Here is a 19,931-nt window from a genome sequence, read left to right as displayed (position 1 = left end):
TACAGCGAATGAGGTACCGGTGGATAAGAAAGCACTAACCCTATTAAACTCAATGGGTGCGAAGACGTACGGGTTATTAAGGAACCTTGTAACACCAGATAAACCGGTAGGAAAGAGTTTCGCGGATATTGTTACTATCCTGCAAGAGCATTTAAACCCCACGCCGCTGCTGATAGCGGAACGATTTAAATTCTACAAAAGAATTCAACTGAAAGAAGAAAGCAACGCTGAATTCTTAATTGAACTGTGCAAGTTATCAAAGTACTGTCAGTTCGGTACAGGACTAGCAGACGCACTGAGAGATAAGTTTGTGTGTGGGCTCCTAAGGGATGGAACCCAGAAGCGACTGCTAGAGGAAAAGGATCTTACGCTGGACAAAGCTTTCAGCATTGCAGCATCGCACGAGGCAGCAGCACGAGGCACTGCAGAAATGCAGCAAAGGCCATTGGAATTCAGCACCAATGAAATGGCATTGGGCGCAGTAAAGTGCTATCGTTGCGGAAGGACAACGCATGACCAGAACCAGTGCTGGTTCAAAGATAAAGAATGCAGGCAATGTGGCAAACTTGGTCACATAGCGAGAGTATGCCGGTCAGGAAAGAAGACCAGCAGCAAAAAGTCGCCGCAGGAGAAGTACAAAAAAGTACACAAGGTGACAGAGAACAGTTCGGATGAACAGAAGACGGATTCAGACTCCAGCAGTAAGGAACTGGGTTGTCTAAAAATACATAATGTGGGTAACTCAGCAGACCACCAAACTATCTGGGTCATGCTTCGGATAGCAGGAGTCCAAGTGAAGATGGAATTGGGACACTGGATCGGCATTGACGGTCATGAATAAGCAAGATTACAAAAGGTTATTCTCACACATTCCCCTGAGGGATACGGAGATTGTATTGAAAACATACACGGGGCAAATAGTATACCCCATCGGAAAGATAAAGGTAAAGGTGGTCTACAATGGTAAAGAAAGTCAGGAAATGGACTTGTATGTGTTACCTGATGGAGGTCCACCACTACTGGGATGGGAATGGATCCGGAGAATAAATGTGGACTGGCATTCCATACAAGCACTAACTGTAGATTCCTGTAAAGAGGACGACGTCAAACCTAAACGACTGTCCAGAATATTGGACGATGCTAAGGAGGTGTTCCAACAGGGACTGGGAACACTGAAAGGAATTACGACAAACATCAAGGTTGAAGAACATGCAAACCTGAAATTTTTCAAAGCTAGACCGGTACCTTATGCGATACGACCTGCTGTGGAAGCAGAGCTGGAAGGGCTAGAACGTTCAGGAGTACTGTCAAAGGTGGACTGGAGCGAATGGGCCACGCCCATTGTTCCCACCATGAAGCGTTCGTTGAGCAACAAGCCGGGAGAACCTGGGAAGGTTCGCATCTGTGGCGATTTCAAGATCACTGTTAATCCGGTTCTTCACACGGTGCAATATCCGCTTCCGCGGATTGAAGATATCTTCGCTTCGCTGTCTGGCGGGAAACACTTCACCAAGATAGACCTGGCGCAGGCATACCTACAGATGGAAGTTGATGAAGCGTCACGCCAGTATCTCACGATCAACACACATAAGGGCTTATATCGGTATAATAGACTGGTTTTTGGAGTGGCATCGGCTCCAGCGATTTGGCAAAGGGCCATGGAGCAGGTATTGCAGGGAATTCCAGGCACACAATGCTACCTGGACGACATTCTGATTACAGGAGATGATGGTAAGGAGCACCTCGCGAATTTGGAGCAGGTGCTCACCAGATTGAAAGAATATAGGCTCAGAGTTAATTGCCAGAAATGTGAGTTCTTTCAAAAGTGAATCTCGTACTGCGGCCACGTCATTGACCAGGAGGGGCTCCATAAGTCACCTGACAAGATCGAAGCTGTTGTGAAAGCTCCCGCTCCGGAAAATGTATCCTAGTTGAGGTCGTTCCTTGGGTTGGTTAACTATTACCACAAGTTTCTTCCAAATTTATCCACGGTGTTACACCCGCTGAACATTCTTTTGCAAATGGGAGTACCATGGAAGTGGAGCGAGGATTGTAAGCGGGCTTTTCAAAAAAGCAAGGCACTGATCACCTCTAAGGAAGTGTTGGCTCACTTTAACCCAACGCTGCCTATTCGCTTAGCGTGTGATGCTTCTCCATATGGTATCGGGGCAGTGCTCTCACATAAGTTACCAAATGGCTTGGAAAGGCCAGTCGCGTTCGCATCCAGATCATTGACCTCCGCAGAGCACAACTATGCTCAGATAGATAGGGAGGCTCTCAGCCTCGTGTGGGGAGTTAAGAAATTTAACCATTACCTGCAAGGCCAAAAGTTTACGCTGCTGACAGATCACCAGCCGTTGGTTTCCATTTTTAACCCTAAGAAGGGTGTTCCGGTTATGACGGCGCAGAGGCTTCAGAGATGGTCCCTTTTCCTAGGGGCACATCAATATGATATCGAATTCAAAGGTACAAAGCAACATGGTAATGCTGATGGGCTGTCGCGCCTGCCACTACCTACAGCGGAAGAGGCACCGGCAGTTGACCCTGTCGAGATATTTCACTCGACCATCATCGAATGCTTACCAGTCACCAATGCGAGTATTGAGAGAGAGACCCGAAACGACCTGACACTGTCTCGGGTCTACGATTTGACAGTGAAGGGATGGCCAGCACATGGCGACCCACTGTTACCAGCATTCTCAGCCAGACGAGAACAGCTGTCCATCTGTCAAGGAACATTGATGTATGGAACAAGGGTGATTATTCCTCCTAAATTAAGGGAGAGAGTTCTGAAGGAACTGCATGAAGGTCATCTGGGGGGAGTCAAGATGAAAAGCCTTGCTAGGGCTTATGTGTGGTGGCCAGGTATCGACAAACAAATAGAGGATCTGACTAAAAGCTGCTCAGGGTGCCAAAAAGTTCAAAACGTACCTCCAATTGCACCGCTGCATCCGTGGGAATGGCCTTCAACCCCATGGCAACGTGTGCATATCGACTTTGCAGGTCCATTCATGGATTCCATGTTTTTGATAGCGGTAGATGCACATTCTAAATGGCCAGAAGTGATTAAGATGTCGACCACTACCTCTGAAAAGACAATCGCAGTTCTAAGAACCATATTTGCAAGGAATGGGTTGCCGGAACAAATATGTTCAGATAACGGACCACAGTTCGTGTCAGAAGAATTCCAGAAATTCATGAAAAAGAATGGGGTGAAACACTATACATCTGCCCCATACCATCCGGTTACCAATGGGTTGGCCGAGAGATTTGTACAAACGTTCAAAAAGGCGATAAAGGCCATGAGCGAAGACCATATTCCACTACAACACAAGGTGGACAATTTCCTGATGGCATATCGAAACGCCACGCATGCAGTGACAAATCAAAGCCCTGCCATAATGTTCTATAACAGGAGGTTGCGGTCCCGGTTGGATTTGTTAAAACCCAATGTGCGTAGGGAAGTCGAAAACAAGCAATTCCAGCACGTAAATAACAAGGCCACTCGGAGTTTCGAAATAGGACAACCAGTGTTGGCCAGGGACTATAGGAATGATAAATGGCAATCCGGAACAATTCGTGCCCGACAAGGACCCTTGATGTACACGGTAGACGTTGGAGAGAACGTAATACGTCGTCATGCTGACCAACTTGTGGAATCGAGAACAAGGGTCGACCCCATGTCTACGGCAGAGACACCAGTTGAAGAAGTTATTGAGCCTGTAGCATCTACCTCAGACTCGTATGTACATGATGATGTTCAATCCATAGGAGATCAAATGGATCAGTCACCCCAGCAACGAGAACCAGAGACCCCTGAAAGGCGTTATCCGGCCCGGATCAGGAGGCCTCCTCAGAGACTGAATCTTTGAACAGTTTTGTGTGAAAGTTGTATACATGTTATCCATGTATTGTTTAAATTGGGGTGTACACTGTTAAGCTAAAAGGGGAGGAATTGTAGTGTATGTAACCTGTACCACCTTAAGAGGATACCTTAAGGTGATGGACTACTTTTTGATGGCTCCTGTACATTGTAGTACCGGTGGTGACCACACCGGTATATAAACCCTGTGGAGCAAAGTGTATTCCAGTTCAGCCCTGACCCTCAGTTACTAAAGACCTGTTTAAGTATTTCTGTTGTCTGTGTCCAGTTATTCAGCATAACTACATTTGAAAGCACAGACTCAACACGAAGGGTGCTCGGGAGCGGGCGGGGAAGTGGCTTTGAGCCCAAGATCAGCCATGATCTTATTGAATGGCGGAGCAGGCTCGAGGGGCCAAGTGGCCTATTCCTGATCCTATTTCTTATGTTCAAAGCAGATAACTTCCCACTTCTCCACATTATATTCCATCTGCCATGTTCTTGCCCATTCACTTAACCTGTCTATATCCCTTTGCAGCCTCTTTGTCTCCTCCTCACAACTTATTTTCCCACCTAGCTTTGTATCGTCAGCAAACTTGGATACATTGCACTCGGTCCCCTCATCTAAGTCATTGATGGAGATTGTGAATAGCTGAGGCCCCAGTAATGATCCTTGCGGGACCCCACGAGTTACAGCCTGCCAGCCCGAAAATGAGCCATTTATTCCTACTCTCTGTTTTCTGACCGTTAACCAATCCTCAATCCATGCTAATATTACCCCCAATCCCATGAGCCCTAATTTAGTGTGACAGCACCCTGGGAGGAAAGGGCACCTGCTCCTGATCGCCACCCACTTAACTTGACAAGGTCGGACTGTCTACACCACAACTCCAGATATCCACAGCCATGCCTCAGCTGTCCAGAGCCTTGCTCAGGCCCCATCCGGAGGACTACCTTCAGTTTCAGGCACCGCACCTCAGAAAGGGACACACTGGCCTCGGAGGGGGTGCCGGGCAGATTCACCAGGAGGACACCGGGGCTGAGAAGGTCTCATTATGGGGACGGAACCATCGAATGAAACAGCACAGAAGGAGGCCATTCGGCCCACCATGCCTGTGCCGGCTCTTTGGTCGAGCTCTCCGATTAGTCCCACTCCCCCCTGCTCTTTCCCCCTCGCCCTGTAAATGTCTCCCCTTCAAGTATTTACCCACTTCTTTATGAAAGTGACGATTGAATCTGCTTCCACCGCCCTTTCAGGCAGTGCATTCCAGATCACAACAACTTGGTGTAAAAATCTGTTTCCTCATCTCACCTCTGGTTCTTTTGCCAATCGCCTTAAATCTGGTTTCTGTCCCTTCAGCCATTGGAAACGGTTTCTCCTTATTTACTCTCTCAAAATCCATCCTGATTTTGAACAACTCTATCAAATCTCCTCTTAATCTTCTCTGCCCCAAGGAGAACAACCCCAGCTTCTCCCGTCTCTCCACGTAACTCAAGTCCCTCATCCCTGGTCCCATTCTCGTAAATTTCTTCTGCACCCTCTCTAAGGCCTTGACATCCTTCCTAAAGTGTGGTGCCCAGCGGAAGCCTAGCCAGTGTTTTATAAAGGCTTAGCATAACCTGCTTGCTTTTGTACTCTATTCCTCTATTAATAAAGTCAAGGATCCTGTATGCTTATTAACAGCCTTCTCAACTTGTCCTGCCACCTTCTAAGATTTGTGTACATACACCCCGAGGCCTCTCTGTTCCTGCACCCTCTTTAAAACTGGACCATTTAGTTTATATTGCCTCTCCTCATTCTTCCTACCAAAATGAATCACTTCACACTTCTCTACATTAAATTTAATCTGCCACGTTTCTGCCCATTTCACCAGTCTGGCTACATCCTCCTGAAGTCTGTTACTATCCTCATTGTTTGCTACATTTGAGTTTCGTGTCATCTGTAAATTTTGAAATTTTGCCCTGGATCCCCAAGTCCAGGTCAGTAATATATATCAAAAAAAGGCAGTGGTCCGAATCAATGTTCACGTTAAGTTGCGCGGCCACGCAGCGGTCTGGAGGTCCCGCGCAGCCGGCTCACCGCCCTATAAATGGAATAAACGCGCATGCGCAGAAATTTGAATGGGCCGTGCAGCCCGTTAAAGGGGCCACGCACCTCAAAAAAAAAGAGGGAACATTGGTCCTAATACCGACCCCTGGGGAACATCACTGTTTACCTCCCTCCAGTCTGAAAAGAAACCGTTCACCACTACTCCCTGCTTTCTGTCCCTTGGCAGAAAATTGGGAGGGGGCGAGAGCAAACAGCACCTGATTTCTCACCAAGCACTTACGGGAGCAGGGGATTTGCCCTACTTTAAATGTCAGTCTCTTAAATATACATTATAAAAAAAGGGAGACGCTGTCCCTTTAAAATCGGTCATCCACGGGGATTTTTAATGAAAATCTCATAGAAAAAGAGAGCGCCTGTCCCTTTAAGAGAACCCCCACCACTCCCATATTTCTCTTAAAGTGCTTGAAATTAATAATTAAAAACGCACAAAATTAATATTAAAAAAATTAATTCAGGGAGAAAAAATATTTTTACTCACATTTGCTCCACAGGGTTTCTTGTTTCTGTTCCATCAATTTAAAAACAAACAGCTTTTTTTATGATCAGCCATGATCGCATTGAATGGCGGAGCAGGCTCGAAGGGTCGAATGGCCTACTCCTGCTCCTATCGTCTATGTTTCTATGGTTAAAACAAGTATCTTCTGTAAAATAAAATTAGTTTGAGCTGTAAAATGGGAAAGGAACATTAAAAATAAACTTTCCCAGGATCACAGATTCTGACCAGGCCGCTTTACAAAATGGCGGCGGGCTGATCCCAGGTCCCGCCTCCCCCTTCGCCGCGATTGGTTGGAGGACCAAAGCCCCTCGGTCGGTCCTCCAGGCTCCGCCTCCCCTCGCTCATTGGTGGAGAGCTCAGTGTCAGTCAGTGCACGCCGGAGACGTCGTGACGTTGCAGGGAGGGCGGTTGGAGCAGGCGGGAAATTAAATTCATTTAAATTAAATCTCCCGTCAGCCTCCTCTGTCCCAATCAGCCGGCGCAAGTCCCACCCCTCGGGCTCCCCGATTGGTTGGAGGACCCGCCACCGGCTCGCTCCTCCAGCCCCGCCCCGCTCGCTCCCTATTGGTCGGAAGCTCCCGTCAATCAGGCCCTGGGCCCGGGTCCTGTCACAGAATCACAGAATCACAGAAACCCCACAGTGCAGATAGAGGCCATTTCGGCCCATCGAGCCTGCAGCGACACACATCCCACCCGATCCCCGCAACCCCTACACCAACACATATCCCACCCTATCCCCGTAACCCCACGTATTTAATCCCCCTAACACTAAGGGTCAATTTATCATACCCAATCAACCTAACCCGCACATCTTTGGACTGTGGGAGGAAACCGGAGCACCCGGAGAAAACCCACGCAAACACGGGGAGAATGTGCAAACTCCACGCAGTCACCCGAGGCCGGATTCGAACCCGGGTCCCTGGCGCTGTGAGGCAACAGTGCTAACCACTATGTCACCGTGCTGTACTTTCAATGATGACTTTTATAAACTGGTTTTACAGGAAATTAGAAGAGGAGGGGAGAGATTTGAAGACACTCGGTCCCTTTGTGACTCTAAAGTTGCAGCTGACCCCGCGCATGCGCCCCATGGCCCCGCCCTCTCCTGCTCCACAGGCGCCCGGCCCGCACCGCGCATGCTCAGCACACACCCTGTGCCCCTGTCAATCATCCTCCCCCTCTGAACAGGCCCCGCCCCCTTCCCCTACTCCGCATGCGCCGCCGGGCCCCGCTCCCGAGGATGAGCCGCTCCGCGCCTGCGCAAGGCCTCGGATTCTGTGGAAGGCCCGGGGGGCAACCGCGAGAGTCCGGATCACCGGCGGAAAGTGAGTTTTATGAGGGTTTTTTTTTTAATATAGCGGAGAGAAGCGCGGGCGGGAAGATAAATAAAAAGAAAATACAAACCGCACCGTCCCAGCGCCCTCCCGGCACCGAGCGAAGCCTCTTCCTCTGATGACGTCACTATCGGGCCCCAGCCTCAGGGAGGAAGGTCCCGCCCCCTTGCCGCGCCGCCATTGGTTGGAGGACCAGGCCGCCCAGTTCAGTCCTCCCAGCTCAGCCCTGTTCCTATTGGTCAGCGTTCCCGTCAGTCAGAATCACATTGTTCCGGCTCACTCCGCCACCCCGCGCGGATGAAACCGCTCCGTTCGGCGTCCGCGGATGTCCCGCCCGACTCTCAGGTTTGCTTTTTCTGGTATTTTTCTTTATAATCTCGCTCTCCGCTCCCCCTTCACCTCGATTTAAATCGATTCCCCAACACTTTACTTTACCCCGGCCGCTGATTCCGCCTCTTCCCCGGGCCAACTTCCGTCTTCTCCTCAGAGGCGGCGCACTGGCAGCCTCGTTTTGTGTTGGGGCCAAATGAGCATGCGCGGCCCCGCCTCTCCACATTTAAAGGGACACCCACCCACACACAGAATCACACAGAATCCCCACAGTGCAGATAGAGGCCATTTCGGCCCATCGAGCCTGCACCGACACATATCCCACCCTATCCCCGTAACCCCACGTATTTAATCCCCTAACAGGAAGGGTCAATTTATCATAGCCAAATCAACCTAACCCGCACATCTTTGGACTGTGGGAGGAAACCGGAGCACCCGGAGGAAACCCACGCAGACACAGGGAGAATGTGCAAACTCCACACCCACACCCTGCACATTTAAAGGGACACACACCCCCTCCACATTTAAAGGGACATCCACCCTGCCACATTTAAAGGGACACCCACCTCCTCCACATTTAAAGGGACTACCTCCCCCCATCTCATGTCCTCTACTATGGAGGAGGAATTCCTTGAGTGTTTACGGGATGGTTTCCTGGACCAATATGTCGAGGATCCAACCAGAGACCGGGCCATCTTAGACTGGGTATTATGTAACGAGAAAGGATTAATTAGCAATCTTGTTGTATGAGGCCCCTTGGGTTGGAGTGATCATAATATGATCGAATTAGCACTGTTGCCTCACAGCGCCAGGGACCCGGGTTCAAATCCGGCCTCGGGTGACTGTCTGTGTGGAGTTTGCACATTCTCCCCGTGTTTGCGTGGGTTTTCTCCGGGTGCTCCTGTTTCCTCCCACAGTCCAAAGATGTGCGGGTTACGTTGATTGGCTATGATAAAAATTGGCCCTTAGTGTTAGGGGGGATTAAATACGTGGGGTTACGGGGATAGGGCTTGGGTGGGATGGCTGTCGGTGTAGCGACCGGGTGCTAGGGTTTGGATGATCAGCCATGATATCGTTGAATGGCGGAGCAGGCTCGAAGGGCCAAATGGCCTGCTCCTGCTCCTATCTTCTATGTTTCTATGTTTCATTAAGATGGAGAATGAAGTTGTTGACTCAGAGATTAGGGTCCTAAATTTAAATAAAGGAAACTACGATGGTCTGAGGAGCAAGTTGGGTAGGATTGATTGGGGAATGTCACTCAAAGGGTTCACGATGGACAGGCAATGGCAAACATTCAAAGACCGCATGGATGAACTACAGAATTTGTTCATCCCAGTTTGGCATAAAAATAAAACAAAAGAGGTGACTCAACCGTGGCTAACAAGGGAAATTAGGGATAGCATAAGATCCAAGGAGACGACATATAAATTGGCCAGAAAAAGCAGTAAACCTGAGGATTGGGAGCAGTTTAGGATTCAACAAAGGAGGACAAAGGGATTAATTAAGAAGGGGAAAATAGAATATGAGAGTAAGTTTGCAGGGAAAATAGAATATGAGAGTAAGTTTGCAGGGAACATAAAAACTGACTGTAAAAGCTTTTATAGATATGTGAAGAGAAAAAGAACATAAGAACATAAGAAGTAGGAGCAGAAGTAGGCCATACGGCCCCTCGGGCCTGCTCCACCATTCAATAGGATCATGGCTGATCTGAACCTAAACTCACGTCCACTTCCCTGCCCGCTCCCCGTAACCCCTAATTCCCTTATCAGTTAGGAAACTGTTTATCTCCGTTTTAAATTTATTTAATGTCGCAGCTTCCACAGCTATCTGAGGTAGCAAATTCCATAGATTTACCACCCTGAGTGAAGAAGTTTCTCCTCATCTCAGTTTTGAAACGGCAGCCCCTTATTCTAAGATTATGCCCCCTAGTTCTAGTTTCACCCATCAGTGGAAACATCATCCCCGCATCCACCCAATCAAGCCCCCTCACAATCTTATATGTTTTGATAATATCGCCTCTCATTCTTCTGAATTCCAATGAGTAGATGCCCAACCTACTCAACCTTTCCTCATAAGTCAACCCCCTCATCTCCGGAATCAACCGAGTGAACCTTCTCTGAACTGCCTCGAGAGCAAGTATATCTTTTCTTAAATATGTAAACCAAAACTGTACGCAATATTCCAGGTGTGGCCTCACCAGTCCCCTGTATAACTGAAGCAAGACTTCCCTGCTTTTATACTCCATCCCCCTTGCAATAAAAGCCAAGATTCCATTGGCCTTCCTGATCACCTGCTGTACCTGCATACTAACCTTCTGTGTTTCATGCACCAGGACCCCCAGATCCCTTTGTACTGTAGCACTTTGCAGTTTCTCTCCATTTAGATAATAACTTGCTCTTTGATTTTTTCTGCCAAAGTGCATAACCTCCCACTTTCCAACATTATATTCCATCTGCCAAATTTCTGCCCACTCACTTAGCCTGTCTATGTCCTTTTGCAGGTTTTTTCTGTCCTCCTCACTCACTGCTTTCCCTCCCATCTTTGTATCGTCGGCAAACTTGGATATGTTGCACTCGGTCCCCTCCTCCAAATCGTTAATATAGATTGTAAAGAGTTGGGGTCCCAGCACTGACCCCTGCGGAACACCACTAGTTACTGATTGCCAACCCGAGAATGAACCATTTATTCCAACTCTCTGTTTTCTGTTAGATGGCCAATCTTCCACCCATGCCAGTATATTACCCCCAATCCCATGATTTTTTATCTTGTGCAGTAATCTTTTGTGTGGCACCTTGTCAAATGCCTTTTGGAAGTCCAAATACACCACATCCACTGGTTCCCCTTTATCCACCCTGTTTGTTACATCCTCAAAGAATTCGAGCAAATTTGTCAAACATGACTTCCCCTTTATAAAACCATGCTGACTCTGTCCGATTAAATTATGCTTATCCAAATGTCCTGTTACTGCTTCCTTAATAATGGACTCCAACATTTTACCAACCACAGATGTTAGGCTAACTGGTCAATAGTTTCCAACCTTTTGTCTACCTCCCTTTTTAAATAAGGGCATTACATTAGCAGTTTTCCAATCTGCTGGGACTTTGCCTGAATCTAGGGAGTTTTGGAAAATTACCACCAATGCATCCGCAATCCCCACCGCTACCTGTCTCAAGCCCTAGGATGTAAGCCATCAGGTCCAGGGGATTTATCCGCCTTAAGTCCCATTATCTTACCGAGTACCATCTCCTGAGTGATTTTAATCGTGTTTAGCTCCTCCCCCCCATAGCCCCCTGTTTCTCCAGTGTTGGGATATTTTTAGTGTCGTCTACTGTAAAGACTGATACAAAATATTTGTTCAGCGTTTTTGCCATCTCCATGTTCCCCACTACTAACTTCCCAGTCTCGTCCTCTCAGGGACCAACATTCACTTTAGCCACCCTTTTTCTTTTTATATAACTGTAGAAACTCTTGCTATCTGTTTTTATATTTTTTGCTAGTTTACTTTCATAATCTATCTTCCCTTTCTTAATTAATGTTTTAGTTATTCTTTGCTGGCTTTTAAATACTTCCCAATCTTCTATCCTCCCACTAGATTTGGCTACTTTATATGCCCTTGTTTTCAGTCGGATACTATCCTTTATTACTTTATTAGCCACGGATGGCTGTCTTTTCTTTTACGCCCCTTTTTCCTCAGTGGAATATATTCTTCTTGAAAGTTGTGAAATATCTCCTTGAATGTACACCACTGCTCATGTACCATCTTACACCTTAATCTATTTTCCCAGTCCACTTTAGTCAACTCTGCTCTCATACCTTCATAGTCTCCTTTATTTAAGCTTAGTACGCTGGTTTGAGATCCAACTCTCTCACCCTCCAACTGAATTTGGAATTCAACCATGTTATGGTCACTCATTCCAAGGGGATCCTTTACTAGGACATTTTTTATTAATCCTGTCTCATTACACAGGACCAGATCTAAGATTGCCTTGGACAGTGCAGAGGGAACTTTACTCTGTATCTAACCCGTGCTCTACCTGCCCTCATGAGCAAACTTGGCTAGGGTAAATAAAATCAGAGAGTTAAATGTGTGGCTCAAAGACTGGTGTCGGAGAAATGGGTTTTGCTTCTTGGGACACTGGCACCAGTATTGGGACAGGAGAGAGCTGTTCCGTTGGGACGGAGTTCACTTGGCCAGTGCTGGGACTAGAATCCTGGTGAATCAAATAACTAGGGCTGTAGAGAGGGCTTTAAACTAATTAGTGGCGGGGAGGTTTCAAGAGAGCCTGGTTGTTTCAGTAACATACTGCTCAAGGAACCCGTCCCTAATGCACTCTATGAACTCTTCCTCAAGGCTGCTCTGCCCAATTTGATTTGTCCAGTCAATATGAAAGTTAAAATCTCCCATGATTATAGCTGTTCCCTTATTACAAGCCCCAACTATTTCCTGATTTATACTCCGACGAATAGAGTTGCAACTGTTAGGAGGCCTATAGACTACGCCCACTAGTGACTTTTTCCCCTTATCATTCCTTATTTCCACCCAAACCGTTTCACTATCCTGATCCTTTGACCCAATATCATTTCTCACTATTGCAGTGATTCCATCCTTTATTAACACAGCCACCCCACCTCCTTTTCCTTCCTGGCTGTCCTTCCTAATAGTCAAATACCCCTCAATGTTTAGTTGCCAGTCATGGTCACCCTGCAGCCATGTCTCCGTAATGGCCACCAGATCATACCAATGTGTAGTTATTTGTACCGTCAACGCATCTGTTTTGTTACGAATGCTGCGTGCTTTCAGATAAAGAACTTTAAAATATGTTTTGTGACAATTTATTCCTGCTTTTACCCCCTTTACAACTTTACCTTTATCTTTATATATTCTGTCCCTTCCTGACACGCTCTGGTTTTTAATTCCTCCACTGCTACCTTGCTCTATTGCCTTCTCCGCTGACATTTTTATTTTTCGCTCTCTTGAAACCTCCCCACCACTAATTAGTTTAAAGCCCTCTCTACAGCCCTAGTTATTCGATTCACCAGGATTCTAGTCCCAACACTGGCCAAGTGAACTCCGTCCCAACGGAACAGCTTTCTCCTGTCCCAGTACTGCTGCCAGTGTCCCAAGAAGCAAAACCCATTTCTCCCACACCAGTCTTTGAGCCACGCATTTAACTCTCTGATTTTATTTACCCTAGCCAAATTTGCTCATGAGGGCAGGTAGAGCACGGGTTACATAGAGAGTAAATCTCACTCTACACTGTCCCATCAAACACTCCCAGGGCAGGTACAACACGGGTTAGATACAGAGTAAAGCTTCTTGTACACTGTCCCATCAAACACTCCCAAGGCAGGTAGAGCACGGGTTAGATAGAGAGTAAATCTCCCTCTACACTGTCCCATCAAACACTCCCAGGGCAGGTACAGCATGGGTTTGATACAGAGTAAAGCTTCTTGTACACTGTCCCATCAAACGCTCCCAAGGCAGGTACAGCACGGGTTAGATACAGAGTAAAGCTCCCTCTACACTGTCCCATCAAACACTCCCAGGGCAGGTACAGCACGGGTTAGATACAGAGTAAAGCTCCCTCTACACTGTCCCATCAAACACTCCCAGGGCAGGTACAGCACGGGTTAGATACAGAGTAAAGCTCCCTCCACACTGTCCCATCAAACACTCCCAGGGCAGGTACAGCACGGGTTAGATACAGAGTAAAGCTACCTCTACACTGTCCCATCACACACTCCCAGGGCAGGTACAGCACGGGTTAGATACAGAGTAAAGCTCCCTCTACACTGTCCCATCAAACACTCCCAGGGCAGGTACAGCACGGGTTAGATACAGAGTAAAGCTCCCTCTACACTGTCCCATCAAACACTCCCAGGGCAGGTACAGCACGGGTTAGATACAGAGTAAAGCTCCCTCTACACTGTCCATTGAAACACTACCAGGGCAGGTGCAGCACGGGTTATATACAGAGTAAAACTCCCTCTACACTGTCCCATCACACACTCCCAGGGCAGGTACAGCACGGGTTAGATACAGAGTAAAGCTCCCTCTACATTGTCCCATCAAACACTCCCAGGGCAGGTACAGCACGGGTTAGATACAGAGTGTCAGCCGTGCCTCAGGCGGCAGCACTCTCTCCTCTGAGTCAGAAGGTTGTGGGTTGAAGTCCCACTCCAGAGACTCGAGTCTAAAACTCTGTGCTGCCCCTCCAGTGCAGAGTAAAGTTCCCTCTGCACTGCTCCACTAACAGGCCTGAGCCCCAAACTCAGAAGAGCGCCCTCTGCTGCATTCCGCTTGTCTCAGCAGCGGGAGAAGGAGGCGGCGGAAGTCCCGCCCCACGGACACCCCGATTGGTTGCAGGACCCGCCGCCACCTCAGTCCTCCGAGCTCCGCCCGCTCTCTCCCTATTGGTCGGAGCTCCCGTCAGTCACCGCCGTGCAGTTGATGACGTGCCCCAGTCCGGCTCCCTGCAGAGGACAAGGGGCTGCGGCCGCTGAGTCTGCTCCGCTCGGTGCCGGGAGGGCGCTGGGACGGTGCGGTTTGTATTTTCTTTTTATTTATCTCCCCGCCCGCGCTTCTCTCCGCTATATATAAATAAACCCGGATAAAACTCACTTTCCGCCGGTGATCCGGACTCTCGCGGTTGCCCGGGCCTTCCCCAGAATGCGAGGCCCTGCGCAGGCGCGGTAGCGGCTCATCCTCGGGAGCGGGGCCCGGTGGCCCATGCAGAGTAGGGAGAGGGGGCGGGGCCTGTTCAGAGGCCACGCTCACCTTGGAGCGACGCATGCGGTGCAGGGGGAGGGGGCGGGGCCTGTTCAGAGCCCGCGCTCACCTTGGAGCGGCGCATGTGGAGTAGGGGGAGTGGGCGGGGCCTGTTCAGAGCCCGCGCTCAGCTTGGAGCGGTGCATGTGGAGTAGGGGGAGTGGGCGGGGCCTGTTCAGAGCCCGCGCTCACCTTGGAGCGGCGCATGTGGAATAGGGGGAGGGGGCGGGGCATGTTCAGAGCCCGCGCTCACCTTGGAGCGGCGCGTGCGGAGTAGGGGGAGGGGCGGGGCCTGTTCGGAGCCCGCGCTCACCTTGGAGCGGCGCATGCGGTGCAGGGGGAGGGGGCGGGGCCTGTTCAGAGCCCGCGCTCACCTTGGAGCGGCGCATGCGGAGTAGGGGGAGGGGCCTGTTCAGAGCCTGCGCTCACCTTGGAGCGGTGCATGCGGAGTAGGGGGAGTGGGCGGGGCCTGTTCAGAGCCCGCGCTCACCTTGGAGCGGCGCATGCGGAGTCGGGGGAGGGGGCGGGGCATGTTTAGAGCCCGCGCTCACTTTGGAGTGGCGCATGCAGAGTAGGGGGAGGGGGCGGGGCCTGTTCAGAGCCCACGCTCACCTTGGAGCAGCGCATGCGGAGTAGGGGGAGGGGGCGGGGCCTGTTCAAAACCCGCGCTCAGCTTGGAGCGGCACATGCGGAGTAGGTGGTGGGGGCGGGGCCTGTTCAGAGCCCGCGCTCACCTTGGAGCGGCGCCTGCAGTGTAGGGGGAGGGGCAGGGCCTGTTCAGAGCCCGCGCTCACCTTGGAGTGGCGCCTGCAGTGTAGGGGGAGGGGCGGGGCCTGTTCAGAGCCCGCGCTCACTTTGGAGAGACGCATGCGAAGTAGGGGGATGGGGCGGGGCCTGTTCAGAGCCCGCGCTCACCTTGGAGCGGCGCATGCGGAGTAGAGGAGGGGGTGGGGCCTGTTCAGAGCCTGCGCTCAGCTTGGAGTGGCGCATGCGGAGTAGGGGGTGGGGCGGGGCCTGTTCAGAGCACGCGCTCACCTTGGAGCGGCGCATGCAGTGTAGGGGGAGGGGCGGGGCCTGTTCAGAGCCCTCGCTCACTTTGGAGAGGCGTAGGGGGATGGGGCGGGCCTGTTCAGAACCCGCGCTCACCTTGGAGCGGCGCATGCGGAGTAGGGGAGGGGGCGGGGCCTGTTCAGAGCCCGCGCTCACCTTGGAGCGGTGCATGCGGAGTAGGGGGAGGGGGCGGGGCCTGTTCAGAGCTCACCTCCAACAATGGGAACAACAACAACCTGTATTTCTATAGCGCCTTTAACGTAGGAAATCGTCCCAAGGCGCTGCACAGGAGTATTGTAAGACTTTGAAAAATGTGACCCCGAGCCACAGAAGGAGAAATTAGGGCAGATGGCCAAAAGCTTGGTCACAGAGGTGGGTTTTGATCAGCCATGATCTCATTGAATGGCGGAGCAGGCTCGAGGGGCCGAATGGCCCACTCCTGCTCCTATTTTCTATGAAAGAGAGGTGGAGAGGTTCAGAGAGGGCATTCCAGAGCTTAGGGCCGAGGCAACAGAAGACACGGCCACTGATGGTGCAGCGATTATAATCAGGGATGCTCAAGAGGGCAGAATTGGAGGAACGCAGATGTCTCGGGGGGGAGGAGGTTGTTTTCTTTGGAACCGAGGAGGCTGAGGGGAGACCTGATTGAGGTGTATAAAATTCTGAGGGGCCGAGATAGGAAGGACCTATTTCCCTTGGCAGAGGGGTCCACAACCAGGGGGCGTAGATTTAAAGTAATTGGTCAGAAGTTTAGAGGGGATTTGAGGAGAAATGTTTTCACCCAGTGGGTGGTGGGGGTCTGGAACTCACTGCCTGACATGGTGGTAGAGGCAGAAACTCTCAGCACATTTTAAAAGTACTTGGATGTGTACTTGAAGTGCCGTAACCTACAAGGCTACGGACCAAGTGCTGGAAAGTGGGATTAGTGTGGATAGCACTTAATTGGCCGGCATGGACAAGATGGGCCAAATGGCCTCCTTCCGTGTCATTATTTTTCTGTGATTCTATCGCGGGGGGCGGGTGGTTGTGAGTCTGAAGGGAATAACTAAGATAGGGAGGGGCGAGGCCATGGAGGGATTTGAAAACAAGGATGAGAATTTTGAAATCGAAGCATTGCTTAACCGGGAGCCAATGTAGGTCAGCGAGCACAGGGGTGATGGGTGAACGGGACTTGGCGTTGAGTTACGACACGGGTAGTTTTGGATCACCTCAAGTTTACATAGGGTAGAATGTGGGAGGCCAGCCAGGAGTGCATTGGAATAGTCGAGTCCAGAGGTAACAAAGGCCCGGGTGAGGGTTTCAGCAGCGGATGAGCTGAGGCAGGGACGGAGAAGGGCGATGTTACCGAGGTGGAAATAGGCGGTCTTAGTTATGCTGCGGATATGTGTTCGGAAGCTCATTTCAGGGTCAGATATGACACCGAGGTTGTGAACAGTGTGGTTCAGCCTCAGACAGATGTTCGGGAGAGGGATGGAGTCAGTGGCCAGGGAACAGAGTTTGTGGCAGGGACTGAACACAATTGCTTCAGTCTTCCCAATATTTAATTGGAGAAAATTTCTGCTCACCCAGAACTGGATTAGAGATCGTGGAGGGGTCGTGAGAAGTGGTGGTGAGGTAGAGCTGGGTGTCATCAGCGTACATGTGGAAACTGACGCTGTGTTTTCAGATGTCACCAAGGGGCAGCATTTAGATGAGAAATAGGAGGGGCCCAAGGATAGATCCTTGGGGGACACCAGAGGTAATGATGCGGGAGTGGGAAGAGAAACCATTGCAGGTGATTCTGTGTCTACGATTAGATAGATAAGAATGGAACCAGGCGAGTGCAGTCCCACCCAGCTGGATGATGGTGGAGAGGCATTGGAGAAGGATGGAGTGGTCAACCGTGTCAAAGACTGCAGACAAGTCACGAAGGACGAGGAGGGATAGTTTACCTTTGTCACAGTCACAAAGGATGTCATTTGATGAGACTTTGATGAGACTTGATTTGACTTCAGGGCCAAGTCAGTGAGGTGGATTGGGCTGTTTCTGGCCCGCTGGTTATTGTGGGCACGGCTGGACACCAGTGGGACCGGCTCTGCCCTGTTTGTTCTTTGAGGCAATATTAGCCAAATAAAATTCATGCTTCCCCCTTACCCTTTCTACACTCCTTTTACAGGGTTTTAGAAGTGGAGCATTTACAGACAGGAAGCTCAAACCAAACATCACATCAAATTCTGACAGAGCTACGCGATTCATCAGGACCTGATTCAATCGCTCCTTGAATCTGCTGGCACCCCTGTGAGTTCACACTGATTAGAGACCGTTTAAATGTTCTGAAAGAGCTTCAAAATCTACAAATACCTGAAGCGACACCAGTGCCTACACACTGGGGGAAACCCGGGCCCCGTGTGTGGAAGGGAGTCACTCAGCCATCCGCTTCGATGATACACCAGCAAGTTCACACGAGGGAGAGATCTTTAACCCGCTCCGTGTGTGGGAAGGGATTAATTGCACCCTCCATGCTGCTGAGACACCAGCTTGTCCACACCGATGGGAGACCTTTGACCTGCTCCGTGTTTTTGAAGTGATTCTCTCATTCTTCCAACCTCCTGAGACACCAGCTTGTTCACAGTGATGAGATTAAATGTTCTGTCTGTGGGAAGAGATTTAAAAGGTCCCAGGATCTGAAGAGACACCAGCTGGAGAGAGCAGGAGAGATTCTGTTCACCTGTTCCGTGTGTGGGAAGAGATTCACTCGGTCCTCGAATCTGCTGGCACACCAGCGAGTTCACACTGGGGAGAGGCCGGTGAAACATTCCAACTGTGGGAAAAGCTTTCAAATGTCCCAGGAGCTGAAGGGACACCAGCTGGAGAGAACAGGAGAGAGACGATTCACCTGCTCCGTGTGTGGGAAGGGATTCACTCGGTCATCCAACCTACTGACACACCAGCGATATCACACTGATGAGAGACCATTTAAATGTTCTGACTGTGGGAAGAGCTTTAAAACCTCTGGGGATCTGAAGCAACACCAGCAAGTTCACACCAATGAGAGACCGTTTACATGTTCTGTTTGTGGGATGAGCTTTAAAACCTCTGGGGATCTGAAGCAACACCAGCGAGTTCACACTGGGGAGAGGCCATTCACCTGCTCCGTGTGTGGGAAGGGATTCACTCAGTCATCAAGCCTGGTGAGACACCAGCAAGTTCACACTGATGAGAGACCATTTAAATGTTCTGACTGTAGTAAGAGCTTTAAATATTCGAAGAACCTGAAGAGACACCAGCTGGAAAAAAAAGGAAAGAGACTGTTTACCTGCTCCGTGTGTGGGAAAGGATTCACTCGGTCATCAGACCTACTGAGACACCAGCGAGTTCACATTGGTCTGTAGCGCAGGGCCCTGTAGACAGCTGGGGTTACATGAACATGGAATGGATGAATGTTTTATAAATTCTTGTACTGCTGTTTAATCTTTAAGACTGTTGTGCTGATGATTCCCTTCGATTGACTGTTCATGGTGTTCCATAGAATGTACAGCACAGAAACAGTCCATTCGGCCCAACTGGTCCATGCCGGGGTTTATGCTCCACACGAGCCTCCTCCGACATATCCTCCTATGTTTATCTGGCTTCTCCTTAAATACATCTATGTCGTTCACCTCAACTACTCCTTGTGGGAGTGAGTTCCACATTCTCATCACTCTCTGTGTAAAGAAGTTTCTCCTGAATTCCCTCCTGGATTTATCAGTGACTTTTATATTTAGAGCCACATAATTATGATGAGATTCTGTTAAGCTGACCAGTATTTTGTACTTTGTCTTTTTCTGATGAATGAAACATTACTGAGCCTCTGTACCCGTGTTATGCGATGAAGTGCCAGACAAGTGAAGGCACAACGTCTGGGTGTGAATCTAATAATAACCTCACGGACCGTATAGGTGTGATAACCAGATGGGCTTGTGGTTATAGTCTGGTCACAGATGGACTAAATTCCCTGAATTAGC

The sequence above is a fragment of the Somniosus microcephalus genome, unplaced genomic scaffold, assembly GCF_052327205.1.
Source record: "Somniosus microcephalus isolate GS21.2 unplaced genomic scaffold, FLI_Smic_1.0 scaffold38, whole genome shotgun sequence".
Classification (NCBI taxonomy): Eukaryota; Metazoa; Chordata; class Chondrichthyes; order Squaliformes; family Somniosidae; genus Somniosus; species Somniosus microcephalus.
The sequence above is the reverse complement of the archived record's forward strand: the minus strand, read 5'-3'. Positions refer to the sequence as shown.